Source organism: Oncorhynchus tshawytscha, linkage group LG25, assembly GCF_018296145.1.
Source record: "Oncorhynchus tshawytscha isolate Ot180627B linkage group LG25, Otsh_v2.0, whole genome shotgun sequence".
Lineage (NCBI taxonomy): Eukaryota > Metazoa > Chordata > Actinopteri > Salmoniformes > Salmonidae > Oncorhynchus > Oncorhynchus tshawytscha.
In genome coordinates this window covers 20942075-20956873 of record NC_056453.1, presented here as the reverse complement: position 1 = coordinate 20956873, position 14799 = coordinate 20942075, and the positions used below count along the sequence as shown (strand labels likewise).

General features: G+C 45.0%; 1 protein-coding gene across 3 annotated transcripts in view; it reads left to right on the top strand.

The window, feature by feature from the left end:
- pparg (peroxisome proliferator-activated receptor gamma) overlaps nt 1–14799 on the top strand; it is a 146672-nt gene that overhangs the window by 122211 nt on the left and 9662 nt on the right. The gene's annotated exons all lie outside the window — the stretch shown is intronic.

The window sequence follows — 14799 nt, the reverse complement described above, 5'->3', positions numbered from 1 at the left end:
GCATGTTGCTATTAGCAAGCAGAACACTGCACATCCTGATGGTGCTTTTATTATTGCAGGGGATTTTAACCACTCAAATTTGAAAACTGTTTTTCCCAAATTCCACCAAAATGTCTCCTGTCCCACTAGAGGAGACAATACACTAGACCACGTGTACACAAACATTCTGGAGTGTTACAAAGCCATTCCCCTCCCCCACCTGGGACAGTCTGATCACCTTTCACTGTTCCTACTCCCCAAGCATTTACGCCTTATTAAACTTGTGAAACCAAGTCAAAGTGGACAGTCAAAGTGTGGCCAGAGGAATCACTCAATACTAGAGCACCAGTTTAAACACACAGACTGGTGATTGTTTGCCACTCAGGCCACCTACGACTCCCATATGGACATTGAAACATATGCTTCTTCCATTCTGGATTACATCAACATCTGCATCAACTAATAAACTAATAAACTAATAAAGAAACTAATAAAGACCTTCCCCAACCAGAAGCCTTGGATGAACAGAGAGGTCCGACTACTGCTAAAGGCATGCAGCGCTGCTTTCAGATCCGGCGATGCGGAAGCCTGCAGCTCATCCAGGGCTAACCTGAAAAAGAGAATCAAGATGGCTAAACATGACCACAAACTGCGGATTGAGGAGCACTTCAACAACATCTCCGATCCTCGACGCATGTGGAAGGGCATCCAAGCCATCACAGACTACCGGCCAAGAAACCCTACCCCCACAGCCACTGACGTCTCCATCGTCAATAAGTTAAACAGGTTCTATGCTCACTTCGACAGGGACAACAAAGATCCAGCCATCAAAGCTGAGCTCCCCCCAAACGACCTCCCCTCAGATTATCCATTGCAGATGTGTTGTCTGCACTGAGCAGGGTGAATGCATGCAAGGCTGCTGGTCCTGATGGCTTCCCCGGGCATGTGCTCAGAGCATGTGCTGGGCAGCTGGCCGAGGTCTTCACTGACATTTTCAACCTGTCACTGGCCCAGGCGGTTGTCCCCACGTGCTTTAAGTCCGCAACCATTGTGCCAGTACTGAAGCAGTCGACCGCATTAAGGCTGAATGACTTCCGACCTGTTGCACTCACCCCCACGATCCTGAAGTGCTTCGAAAGACTGGTTTTGACCTACCTTATGTCCTGCCTCCCTCAACGCTGGATCCCCACCAGTTTGCCGACCAACCAAACAGGTCTACAGAGGAAGCCATCTCCACAGCTTTACACTCTATCCTGACCCACCAGGACAAAACCAACACTTATGTGAGAATGCTGTTCATAGACTTTAGCTTAGCATTCATACCCTCTAGGCTGGTCACCAAACTCCATGACCTAGGGATCAGCCCCTCTCTCTGTAACTGGACTTTGGACTTCCTGACCAACAGACCCCAGTCTGTCAGGTTAGACAACTTCACTTCCTCAACCCTGAACCTGAACCTATGACTGCGTTCCTGTACACGGTTCCAACACCATCGTCAAGTTCTCAGACGACACCACGGTGGTAGGCCTGATCAGTAACCATGACGAGTCAGCCTACAGGGAGGAGGTCAAGCACCTGGCTGCATGGTGCGCTGACAACAACCTGGTTCTCAAAGCAAAGAAATCGCCTGTCTCCCAAGATCCTTGTGAACTTTTACCGCTCACAGTCGAGAGCATTCTGACTAACTGCGCCACAGTGTGGTTTGGCGGATGCTCCGTCGCATACTGGAAAGGCCCTGCAATGGGTGGTGAAAACCGCCCAGCACATCACTGGTGCCCAGCTCCCTGCCATCGGTGACCTCCAGTGCAAGCGGTGTCTGCGTAGGGTGGTGCGCGGCATCATCTGGGACCCTTCACATCCATGCCACAAACTGTTTTCCCTCCTACCATCAGGCAGGCGGTACAGACAGGTCTTTACGTTCCCTCACTAGCAGGCTCAAGAACAGTCGCTTTCCAGCTACTGTAACCCTGCTGAACTCTGTTACATGGCACTAGCCATATCCACCCGCCCACAACTTAGTACTGCGTCTCGGGGACCTTGTTGCACTACTCTCTTCGCACTCTTCACGATACTACTGGTCTCTGACATTGCTTTGCAAAGTCTGATTAAGGACATTATTCAGTTGTACATGTTGTCGTGGCATTGTATTAGTTAAATCAAATCAAATCAAATTTTATTTGTCACATACACATGGTTAGCAGATGTTAATGCGAGTGTAGCGAAATGCTTGTGCTTCTAGTTCCGACAATGCAGTAATAACCAACAAGTAATCTAACTAACAATTCCAAAACTACTGTCTTATACACAGTGTAAGGGGATAAAGAATATGTACATAAGGATATATGAATGAGTGATGGTACAGAGCAGCATAGGCAAGATACAGTAGATGGTATCGAGTACAGTATATACATATTAGATGAGTATGTAAACAAAGTGGCATAGTTAAAGTGGCTAGTGATACATGTATTACATAAGGATGCAGTCGATGATATAGAGTACAGTATATACGTATGCATATGAGATGAATAATGTAGGGTAAGTAACATTATATAAGGTAGCATTGTTTAAAGTGTCTAGTGATATATTTACATCATTTCCCATCAATTCCCATTATTAAAGTGGCTGGAGTTGAGTCAGTGTCAGTGTGTTGGCAGCAGCCACTCAATGTTAGTGGTGGCTGTTTAACAGTCTGATGGCCTTGAGATAGAAGCTGTTTTTCAGTCTCTCGGTCCCAGCTTTGATGCACCTGTACTGACCTCGCCTTCTGGATGATAGCGGGGTGAACAGGCAGTGGCTCGGGTGGTTGATGTCCTTGATGATCTTTATGGCCTTCCTGTAACATCGGGTGGTGTAGGTGTCCTGGAGGGCAGGTAGTTTGCCCCCGTTAATGTGACGACTGTTGCTCATCGAACGATTAAAGGTTTCTAATTGCCTGATTTACTGAATCAAGCAATTATGAACATTAACCTGGTGAACCATGGGAAAATTAGTTTTATTGAGTTTCTATTTCCCAAATTAACTCTAAGAATATCAGAATATCGATTTTACAACAGCTGCTAATTAACCAGTTACCTCTACAGTCTCGTTCTGAACGTCGCATAATCCGGGAATCTGCACGGACCCGGGTCTCACCAATGAGTTTGTACCACACCAATCTTAGTTGAGTATTTATTTACTAGAAAGCTAAAATGATGATAAAAGATATACATACACAAAAACACATTCTAGGCTATTGATTAGAACGTAGTATAACGGGCCAACACACTATGGCGCGTGTTACCCAAAATGGGGATTTAAAGGAGAGAGAAAAAGAGAAAATACACGAGAGAAATATACATTTGGGTGAATTTGTCAGCTATGCTTATTATAACCCTAGCCTTGCCCCAAACTGCCGCTCTTATGGGGCAGAATATAATGATGTAATTACGTGGGGAAGGTCTCCATGGGTTCTCCGCGTGGACCTTTCAGGCTACTCAATGACGCACTTCTCCGGGTTATGTAAGGGTTATATTAGGGTTAGGGTTAAATTAGGGTTATGGTTATGGTTATGTTGGGGTTAGGGTTCAAATCAAATCAAAATCAAATCAAATTTTATTTGTCACATACACATGGTTAGCAGATGTTAATGCGAGTGTAGCGAAATGCTTGTGCTTCTAGTTCCGACAATGCAGTAATAACCAACAAGTAATCTAACTAACAATTCCAAAACTACTGTCTTATACACAGTGTAAGGGGATAAAGAATATGTACATAAGGATATATGAATGAGTGATGGTACAGAGCAGCATAGGCAAGATACAGTAGATGGTATCGAGTACAGTATATACATATGAGATGAGTATGAAAACAAAGTGGCATAGTTAAAGTGGCTAGTGATACATGTAAATCAAATCAAATCAAATCAAATTTTATTTGTCACATACACATGGTTAGCAGATGTTAATGCGAGTGTAGCGAAATGCTTGTGCTTCTAGTTCCGACAATGCAGTAATAACCAACAAGTAATCTAACTAACAATTCCAAAACTACTGTCTTATACACAGTGTAAGGGGATAAAGAATATGTACATAAGGATATATGAATGAGTGATGGTACAGAGCAGCATAGGCAAGATACAGTAGATGGTATCGAGTACAGTATATACATATGAGATGAGTATGAAAACAAAGTGGCATAGTTAAAGTGGCTAGTGATACATGTAAATCAAATCAAATCAAATCAAATTTTATTTGTCACATACACATGGTTAGCAGATGTTAATGCGAGTGTAGCGAAATGCTTGTGCTTCTAGTTCCGACAATGCAGTAATAACGAGCAAGTAATCTAACTAACAATTCCAAAAAAAACTACTGTCATACACAGTGTAAGGGGATAAAGAATATGTACATAAGGATATATGAATGAGTGATGGTACAGAGCAGCATAGGCAAGATACAGTAGATGATATCGAGTACAGTATATACATATGAGATAAGTATGTAAACCAAGTGGCATAGTTAAAGTGGCTAGTGATACATGTATTACATAAGGATGCAGTCGATGATATAGAGTACAGTATCAACGTATGCATATGAGATGAACAATGTAGGGTAAGTAACAGTGGCCACGCAGTCGTGGGTGAACAGGGAGTACAGGAGAGGGCTCAGAACGCACCCTTGTGGGGCCCCAGTGTTGAGGATCAGCGGGGAGGAGATGTTGTTGCCTACCCTCGCCACCTGGGGGCGGCCCGTCAGGAAGTCCAGTACCCAGTTGCACAGGGCAGGGTCGAGACCCAGGGTCTCGAGCTTGATGACGAGCTTGGAGGGTACTATGGTGTTGAATGCCGAGCTGTAGTCGATGAACAGCATTCTCACATAGGTATTCCTCTTGTCCAGATGGGTTAGGGCAGTGTGCAGTGTGGTTGAGATTGCATCGTCTGTGGACCTATTTGGGCGGTAAGCAAATTGGAGTGGGTCTAGGGTGTCAGGTAGGGTGGAGGTGATATGGTCCTTGACTAGTCTCTCAAAGCACTTCATGATGACGGATGTGAGTGCTACGGGGCGGTAGTCGTTTAGCTCAGTTACCTTAGCTTTCTTGGGAACAGGAACAATGGTGGCCCTCTTGAAGCATGTGGGAACAGCAGACTGGTATAGGGATTGATTGAATATGTCCGTAAACACACCGGCCAGCTGGTCTGCGCATGCTCTGAGGGCGCGGCTGGGGATGCCGTCTGGGCCTGCAGCCTTGCGAGGGTTAACACGTTTAAATGTCTTACTCACCTCGGCTGCAGTGAAGGAGAGACCGCATGTTTTCATTGCAGGCCGTGTCAGTGGCACTGTATTGTCCTCAAAGCGGGCAAAAAGTTATTTAGTCTGCCTGGGAGCAAGACATCCTGGTCCGTGACTGGGCTGGATTTCTTCCTGTAGTCCGTGATTGACTGTAGACCCTGCCACATGCCTCTTGTGTCTGAGCCGTTGAATTGAGATTCTACTTTGTCTCTGTACTGATGCTTAGCTTGTTTAATAGCCTTGCGGAGGGAAAAGCTGCACTGTTTGTATTCAGTCATGTCACCAGACACCTTGCCCTGATTAAAAGCAGTGGTTCGCGCTTTCAGTTTCACACGAATGCTGCCATCAATCCACGGTTTCTGGTTAGGGAATGTTTTAATCGTTGCTATGGGAACGACATCTTCAACGCACGTTCTAATGAACTCGCACACCGAATCAGCGTATTCGTCAATGTTGTTGTCTGACGCAATACGAAACATCTCCCAGTCCACGTGATGGAAGCAGTCTTGGAGTGTGGAGTCAGCTTGGTCGGACCAGCGTTGGACAGACCTCAGCGTGGGAGCTTCTTGTTTTAGTTTCTGTCTGTAGGCAGGGATCAACAAAATGGAGTCGTGGTCAGCTTTTCCGAAAGGGGGGCGGGGTTAAATTAGGTTTAGGGTTATATTAAGGTTATATTAGGGTTAGGGTTATATTAGGGTTAGGGTTATATTAGGGTTAGGGTTAGGGTTATATTAGGGTAATGGTTAGGGTTAAATTAGGGTTATGGTTATGTTGGGGTTAGGGTTAAATTAGGGTTAGGGTTATATTAGGGTTAGGGTTATATTAGGGTTATATTAGGGTTAGGTTTATATTAGGGTTAGGGTTAAATTAGGGTTAGGGTTATATTAGGGTTATATTAGGGTTGGGGTTATATTAGGGTTATGTTAGGGTTAGGGTTATATTAGGGTTAGGGTTAAATTAGGGTTATGGTTATGGTTATGTTGGGGTTAGGGTTAAATTAGGGTTAGGGTTATATTAGGGTTAGGGTTATATTAGAGTTAGGGTTATATTAGGTTTATGGTTATGTTAGGGTTAGGGTTATATTAGGGTTAGAGTTATATTAGGTTTAGTTTTATATTAGGGTTATGTAAGGGTTATATTAGGGTCAGTGCTTCATTATACACCATAGCCTACTGCTGAGTCACAATCACTACCCCCCCTGCCCCGCCACCCCCTTCTCACTCACTCACTCACTCACTCACTCACTCACTCACTCACTCACTCACTCACTCACAGATTATACAATTTACCTTTAGATTGATCGGTGAGCAGTGGCTTTACTGTTTGATAACACTCCAACCTTGAACTCTCTCTATCGCTCGCTATTTCTCTCACTCTCTCTCTCTCTCTCTCTATTCATCTATCTATATTGCTCTCTCTGTTCATCTATTCAATTCAAGGGGCTTTATTGGCATGGGAAACATGTGTTAACATTGCCAAAGCAAGTGAGGTAGATAATATACAAAAGTGAAATAAACAATACAAATTAATAGTAAACATTACACATACAAATGTTTCAAAACAATAAAGACATTACAAATGTCATTATATATACAGTGTTTTAACAATGTACAAATTAAAGTACATTGGGAAAGTTAAAGTACACAAGGGAAAATAAATAAGCATTAAGATGTGTTGTATTTACAATGGTGTTTGTTCTTCACTGGTTGCCCTTTTCTTGTGGCAACAGGTCACAAATATTGCTGCTGTGATGGCATGCTGTGGAATTTCACCCAGTAGATATGGGAGTTTATCATAATTGGATTTGTTATCGAATTCTTTGTGGATCTGTGTAATCTGAGGGAAATATGTGTCTCTAATATGGTCATACATTGGGCAGGAGGTTAGGAAGTGCAGCTCAGTTTCCACCTCATTTTGTGGGCAGTGAGCACATAGCCTGTCTTCTCTTGAGAGCCATGTCTGCCTACGGCGGCCTTTCTCAATAGCAAGGCTATGCTCACTGAGTCTGTACATAGTCAAAGCTTTCCTTAAGTTTGGGTCAGTCACAGTGTTCAGGTTTTCTGCCACTGTGTACTCTCTGTTTAAGGCCAAATAGCATTCTAGTTTGCTCTGTTTTTCTGTTAATTCTTTCCAATGTGTCAGTGTCATCTATCTATATCGCTCTCTCTATCCCTGAGGGGGAATGTGCATTTTTGTGCCCTCTTCACTACTGTCTTGGTGTGCTTGGACCATGATAGTTCCTTAGTGAAGGAACTTGACGCTCTCGACCCAATCCAGAGAGCCCTGTCAATGTAAACGGGGGCGTGTTCGGCCCTCCTTTTCCTGTAGTTCACGATCAACTCCTTTGTCTTACTCACGTTGAGGAAGAGGTTGTTGTCCTAGCACCACACTGCCAGGTCTCTGACCTCCTCCCTATAGGTTGTCTCATCGTTGTCAGTGATCAGGCCTACCACTATCGTGCCATCTGCAAACGTATTGATGGGGTTGGAGTCGTGCTTGGCCATGCAGTCGTGGGTGAACAGGAAGTACAGGAGGGATGGTCAGCGAATTGGAGTGAGTCTAGGGTTTCCAGGATGATGGTGTTACTGTGAGCCATGACCAACCTTTCAAAATAATTTATGGCTGCAGTCCTACTGGGTGGAAGTCATTTAGGTAGTTTATCTTGGCGTTCTTGGGTACAGGGACTATGGTGGTCTGCTTGAAACATGTAGGTATTACAGACTGGATCAGGGAGAGGTTGAAAATGTCAGTGAAGACACAGTGAAGAGCGTGATCACACAGTCGTCTAGACAGCTGGTGCTCTCATGCATGGTTCAGTGTTGCTTACCTCGAAGCGAGCATAGAAGGCATTTAGCTAATCTGGTAGGCTCATATCACTGGGCAGCTCACGGCTGATTGAACTTCTGGCGCCGACAGAGATGGCCACCTCGCTTTGCGTTCCTAGGAAACTATGCAGTATTTCGTTTTTTTACGTGTTACCAAGATAATTCTCTTAGATTATAATCACAGCCGCATATATTCCCCCCCAAGCAGACACATCGATGGCCTTGAACAAACTTTATTTGACTCAATGTAAACTGGAAACCACATATCCTGAGGATACATTCATTGTAGCTGGGGATTTTAACAAGGCTAATCTGAAAACAAGACCTCCCTAAATTCTATCAGCATATCGATTGTGCAACTAGGGCTGGTAAAACACTAGATCATTGTTATTGTAACTTCCGCGACGCATATAAGGCCCTCCCCCGCCCTCCTTTCGGAAAAGCTGACCACGACTCCATTTTGTTGCTTCCAGCCTACAGACAGAAACTAAAACAAGAAGCTCACGCGCTCAGGTCTGTTCAACGCTGGTCCGACCAATCTGATTCCACGCTTCAAGACTGCTCCGATCACGTGGATTGGGATATGTTCCGCATTGCGTCCAACAACAGCATTGACGAATACGCTGATTCGGTGAGCGAGTTCATTAGAAAGTGCATCAGCTCGGTTTCCATTTGTAATCCATGATAATTTGTAAGCCCTACCACATCTGACGAGCGCCAGAGGATTCGATCCTGTAGTAGGATTCGATCTTCATCCTGTATTGACGCTTTGTCTGTTTGATGGTACGTAGGAGGGCATAGCGGGATTTCTTATAAGCGTCCGGATTCATGTCATGCTCCTTGAACGTGGCAGCTCTAGCCTTTAGCTCCATCACTTATATACATATTGACTAGAGAGGGTTACGGTTAGGGGAGCCAGGTTGGTCTTGTCCACAACAAGACATGTAAGACATCCCTTTCTTTCTCTCTCTCGGAGGACCTGAGCCCTAGGACCATGCCCCAGGACTACCTGACATGATGACTCCTTGCTGTCCCCAGTCCACCTGGCCGTGCTGCTGCTCCAGTTTCAACTGTTCTGCCTTATTATTATTCGACCATGCTGGTCATTTATGAACATTTGAACATCTTGGCCATGTTCTGTTAAAATCTCCACCCGGCACAGCCAGAAGAGGACTGGCCACCCCACATAGCCTGGTTCCTCTCTAGGTTTCTTCCTAGGTTTTGGCCTTTCTAGGGAGTTTTTCCTAGCCACCGTGCTTCTACACCTGCATTGCTTGCTGTTTGGGGTTTTAGGCTGGGTTTCTGTACAGCACTTTGAGATATCAGCTGATGTACGAAGGGCTATATAAATAAATTTGATTTGATGTACACTACATTACCAAAAGTATGTGGACACGTGCTGTTCGAATATCTAATTACAAAATCATGGGCATCAAATGTAGTTGGTCTCCCCTCTGCTGCTATAACAGCCTCCACTCTTCTGGGAAGGCTTTCCACTACATGTTGGAATATTGCTGCGGGGACTTGCTTGCATTCAGCCACAAGAGCATTAGTGAAGTCGGGCACTGATGTTCAGGCGATTAGGCCTGGCTCACAGTCGGTGTTCCAATAAATCCCAAAGGTGTTCAATGGGATTGAGGTCAGGGCTCTGTGCAAGGAGAGTCAAGGTCTTCCACACCGATCTAGACAAACTATTTCTATATGGACCTCTCTCTCTCTGCATGGGGGCATTGTCATGCTGAAACAGGAAAGGGCCTATGTATTTGGGCAGGTAGCGTTCTCCTGGTATCCGCCAAGCCCAGATGAATCCGTCGGGCTGCCAGATGGTGAAGAGTGAAACTCGTGTTTCCATTGTTCCTGAGTCCAGTGGCAGCGAGCTTTACACCACTCCAGCCGACGCTTGTCATTGCGCATGGTGATCTTAGGCTGCTCAGCCATGGAAACCAATTTCTTGAAGCTCCCGAAGAACAGTTATTGTGCTGACGTTGCTTCCAGAGGTAGTTTAGAACTCTGTAGTGAGTGTTGCAACCGAGGACAGATGATTTTTACTCGCTACGCGGTCCTGTTCTGTGAGCTTGTGTGGCCTACCACTTCGCGGCTGAGCCATTGTTGCTCCTCGAAGTTTCCACTTCACAATAAAAGCACTTACAGTTGACCGAGGAAGCTCTAGCAGGGCAGAAACTTCACAATCTGACTTGTTGGAAAGGAGGTATCCTATGATGATGCCACATTGAATGTCACTGGGGCGGCAGGTAGCCTAGTGGTTAGAGTGTTGGACTAGTAACCGAAATGTTGCAAGAGCTGACAAGGTAGAACTCGGTCGTTCTGCCCCTGAACAGGCAGTTAACCCACTGTTCCTAGGCCGTCATTGAAAATAAGAATTTGTTCTTAACTGACTTGCCTCGTTAATTAAAGGTAAAATACTTTAAAAAAAAAAATTTTTTAACTGAGCTCTTCAGTATGGCCATTCTACTTGTAGTCTATGGAGATTGCATGGCTGTGTGCTCGATCTTATACTACTGCACTTTATATACCAGGGTTGGCTGGCCTTCTGTAGTCAATCGTAGGCTCAGTAACTGGTATACTTATATTTACAAAGCCATTTTGTGTTTACTACCATTTTATTTGGGCATTTTTATTGTTCAGAAATGTGGTGGGTACTCTCTTCGTTCTCAGGACTTTATCTTGTTAACTGTTCCAAATGTCCGAACTGAATTTGGTAAAAAGGGATTTTATGTACTCTGCGCCATCGGCTTGGAAAGCCTTACAAAATACTTTAAAACTGGAAGAACTTGTCCTGATTGGTGTTTTTAAATCATTGATGAATGATTTTGAGACTGATTCTCTGACCTGTCAATGTTTTTAATTTGCTGTTTTATAATTTTGTTATACTCCTATGAATTCTATGTTTTTTACGTCTGTAATTGTGTAGCGACTTGGTGCTGCCAATCTTGGATAGGACACTCTTTAAAAAGAGATTTCAAATCTCAATGAGCCCTTCCTGGTTAAATAAAGGTTAACTCAAATAAATGAAAATACACCTCTCAGTAACAGGTGTGGCTGAAATAGCTGAATACACTCACTTGAAGGGGTTTCCACATACATGGTGTATGAATGGGAGACCATCTTGCCTGGTACTCTACCATACACAACACTCCTGGTACTTTAACCTACACAACACTCCTGGTACTCAACACTCCTGGTACTCTACCCTACACAACACTCCTGGTACCCTATACAACACTCCTGGTACTCTACTCTATACAACACTCTTGGTACTCTACTCTATACAACACTCCTGGTACTCTATACAACACTCCTGGTACTCTACCCTACCCAACACTCCCTAGCATATTACTGGCCAATGTCCAGTCTCTTGACAACAAGGTTGATGAAATCCGAGCAAGGGTAGCATTCCAGAGAGACATAAGAGACTGTAACGTTCTTTGCTTCACGGAAACATGGCTCACTCGAGAGACGCTAACGGAATCGGTGCAGCCAGCTGGTTTCTTCACGCATCGCTCCGACAGAAACAAACATCTTTCTGGTAAGAATAGGGGCGGGGGCGTATGCCTTATGGTTAATGAGACATGGTGTGGTCACAACAACATACAGGAACTCGCGTCCTTCTGTTCACCTGACTTAGAATTCCTCACAATCAAATGTCGTCCGCTTTATCTACCAAGGGAATTCTCTTTGATTATAATCATAGCCATATATATCCCCCCCCCCCTCAAGCAGACGATGGACCTGAACAAACTTTATTTGACTCTTTGCAAACTGGAATCCACACATCCTGAGGCTGCATTCATTGTAGCTGGGGATTTTAACAAGGCTAATCTGAAAACAAGACTCCCTAAATTGTATCAGCATATCGATTACGCAACCAGGGCTGGTAAAACCTTGGATCATTGCTATTCTAACTTCTGCTACGCATATAAAGCCCTTCCCCGTCCTCCTTTCAGAAAAGCTGACCATGACTCCATTTTGTTGCTCCCTGCCTACAGACAGAAACTAAAACAAGAAGCTCCCGCGCTCAGGTCTGTTCAACGCTGGTCCGACCAATCGCATTCCATGCTTCAAGACTGCTTCGATCACGCGGACTGGGATATGATCCGAATTGCGTCCAACAACAACATTGACAAATACGCTGATTCGGTGGATTGATGGCAGCATTCGCGTGAAACTGAAAGCGCAAACCACTGCTTTTAACCAGTGCAAGGTGACCGGAAACATGACCGAATACAAACAGTATAGCTATTCCCTCCGAAAGGCAATCAAACAAGCTAAGCCTCAGTATAGAGACAAAGTAGAGTCACAATTCAACGGCTCAGACACAAGAGGTATGTGGCAGGGTCTACAGTCAATCACGGATTACAAAAAGAAAACCAGCCCCGTCACGGACCAGCATGTCTTGCTCCCAGGCAGACTAAATAACTATTTTGCCCGCTTTGAGGACAATACAGTGCCACTGACACAGCCCGCAACCAAAACCTGCGGACTCTCCTTCACTGCAGCCGACGTGAGGAAAACATTTAAACGTGTTAACCCTCGCAAGGCTGCAGGCCCAGACGGCATCCCCAGCCGCGTCCTCAGAGCATGCGCAGACCAGCTGGCCGGTGTGTTTACGGACATATTAAATCAATCCTTATCCCAGTCTGCTGTTCCCACATGCTTCAAGAGGGCCACCATTGTCCTTGTTCACAAGAAAGCTAACGTAACTGAACGAAATGAAGCACTCATTTCCGTCATCATGAAGTGCTTTGAGAGATTAGTCAAGGACCATATCACCTCCACCCTACCTGACACCCTAGACCCACTCCAATTTGCGTACCGCCCAAATAGGTCCACAGACGATGCAATCTCAACCACACTGCACACTGCCCTAACCCATCTGGACAAGAGGAATACCTATGTGAGAATGCTGTTCATAGACTACAGCTCAGCATTTAACACCATAGTACCCTCCAAACTCGTCATCAAGCTCGAGGCCCAGGGTCTCGTCCCCGCCCTGTGCAACTGGGTACTGGACTTCCTGACGGGCCGCCCCCAGGTGGTGAGGGTAGGTAACAACATCTCCACCCCACTGACCCTCAACACTGGGGCCCCACAAGGGTGTGTTCTGAGCCCTCTCCTGTACTCCCTGTTCACCCATGACTGCTTGGCCATGCACGCCTCCAACTCAATCATCAAGTTTGCGGACGACACTACAGTGGTAGGCTTGATTACCAACAACAACGAGACGGCCTACAGGGAGGAGGTGAGGGCCCTCGGAGTGTGGTGTCAGGAAAATAACCTCACACTCAATGTCAACAAAACAAAGGAGATGATTGTGGACTTCAGGAAACAGCAGAGGGAGCAACCCCCTATCCACATCGATGGGACAGTAGTGGAGAGAGTAGTAAGTTTGAAGTTCCTCGGCGTACATATCGCGGACAAACTGAATTGGTCCACCCACACAGACAGCGTTGTGAAGAAGGCTCAGCAGTGCCTCTTCAACCTCAGGAGGCGGAAGAAATTCGGCTTGTCACCAAAAGCACTCACAAACTTCTACAGATGCACAATCGAGAGCATCCTGTCGGGCTGTATCACCGCCTGGTACGGCAACTGCTCCGCCCACAACCGTTAGGCTCTCCAGAGGGTAGTGAGGTCTGCACAACGCATCACCGGGGGCAAACTACCTGCCCTCCAGGACACCTACACCACCCGATGTCACAGGAAGGCCATAAAGATCATCAAGAACCCTAACCCTAACAACCACCCAAGCCACTGCCTGTTCACCCCGCTATCATCCAGAAGGCAAGGTCAGTACAGGTGCATCAAAACAGCAACCGAGAGACTGAAAAACAGCTTCTATCTCAAGGCCATCAGACTGTTAAACAGCCACCACTAACATTGAGTGGCTGCTGCCAACACACGGACTCAACTCCAGCCACTTTAATAATGGGAATTGATGGGAATTGATGTTAAATATATCACTAGCCACTTTAAACAATGCTACTTAATATAATGTTTACATACCCTTCATTACTCATCTCATATGTATATGTATATACTGTACCCTATATCATCTACTGCATCTTTATGTAATACATGTATCACTAGCCACTTTAAACTATGCCACTTTGTTTACATACCCTACATTACTCATCTCATATGTATATACTGTACTCTATACCATCTACTGCATCTTGCCTATGCCGCTCTGTACCATCACTCATTCATACATCTTTATGTGCATATTCTTTATCCCTTTACACTTGTGTGTATAAGATAGCAGTTTTGGAATTGTTAGGTTAGATTACTCGTTGGTTATTACTGCATTGTCGGAACTAGAAGCACAAGCATTTCGCTACACTCGCATTAACATCTGCTAACCATGTGTATTTGACAAATAGATTTGATTTTGATTTGATTTACTCTACCCTATACAACACTCCTGGTACTCTATACAACACTCCTGGTACTCTATACAACACTCCTGGTACTCTATACAACACTCCTGGTACTCTATACAACACTCCTGATACTCTATACAACACTCCTGGTACTCTATACAACACTCCTGGTACTCTATACAACACTCATGGTACTCTATACAACACTCCTGGTACTCTATACAACACTCATGGTACTCTATACAACACTCCTGGTACTCTATACAACACTCCTGGTACTCTAAACAACACTCCTTGTATTGTACCCTATACAACACGCATACATCATGC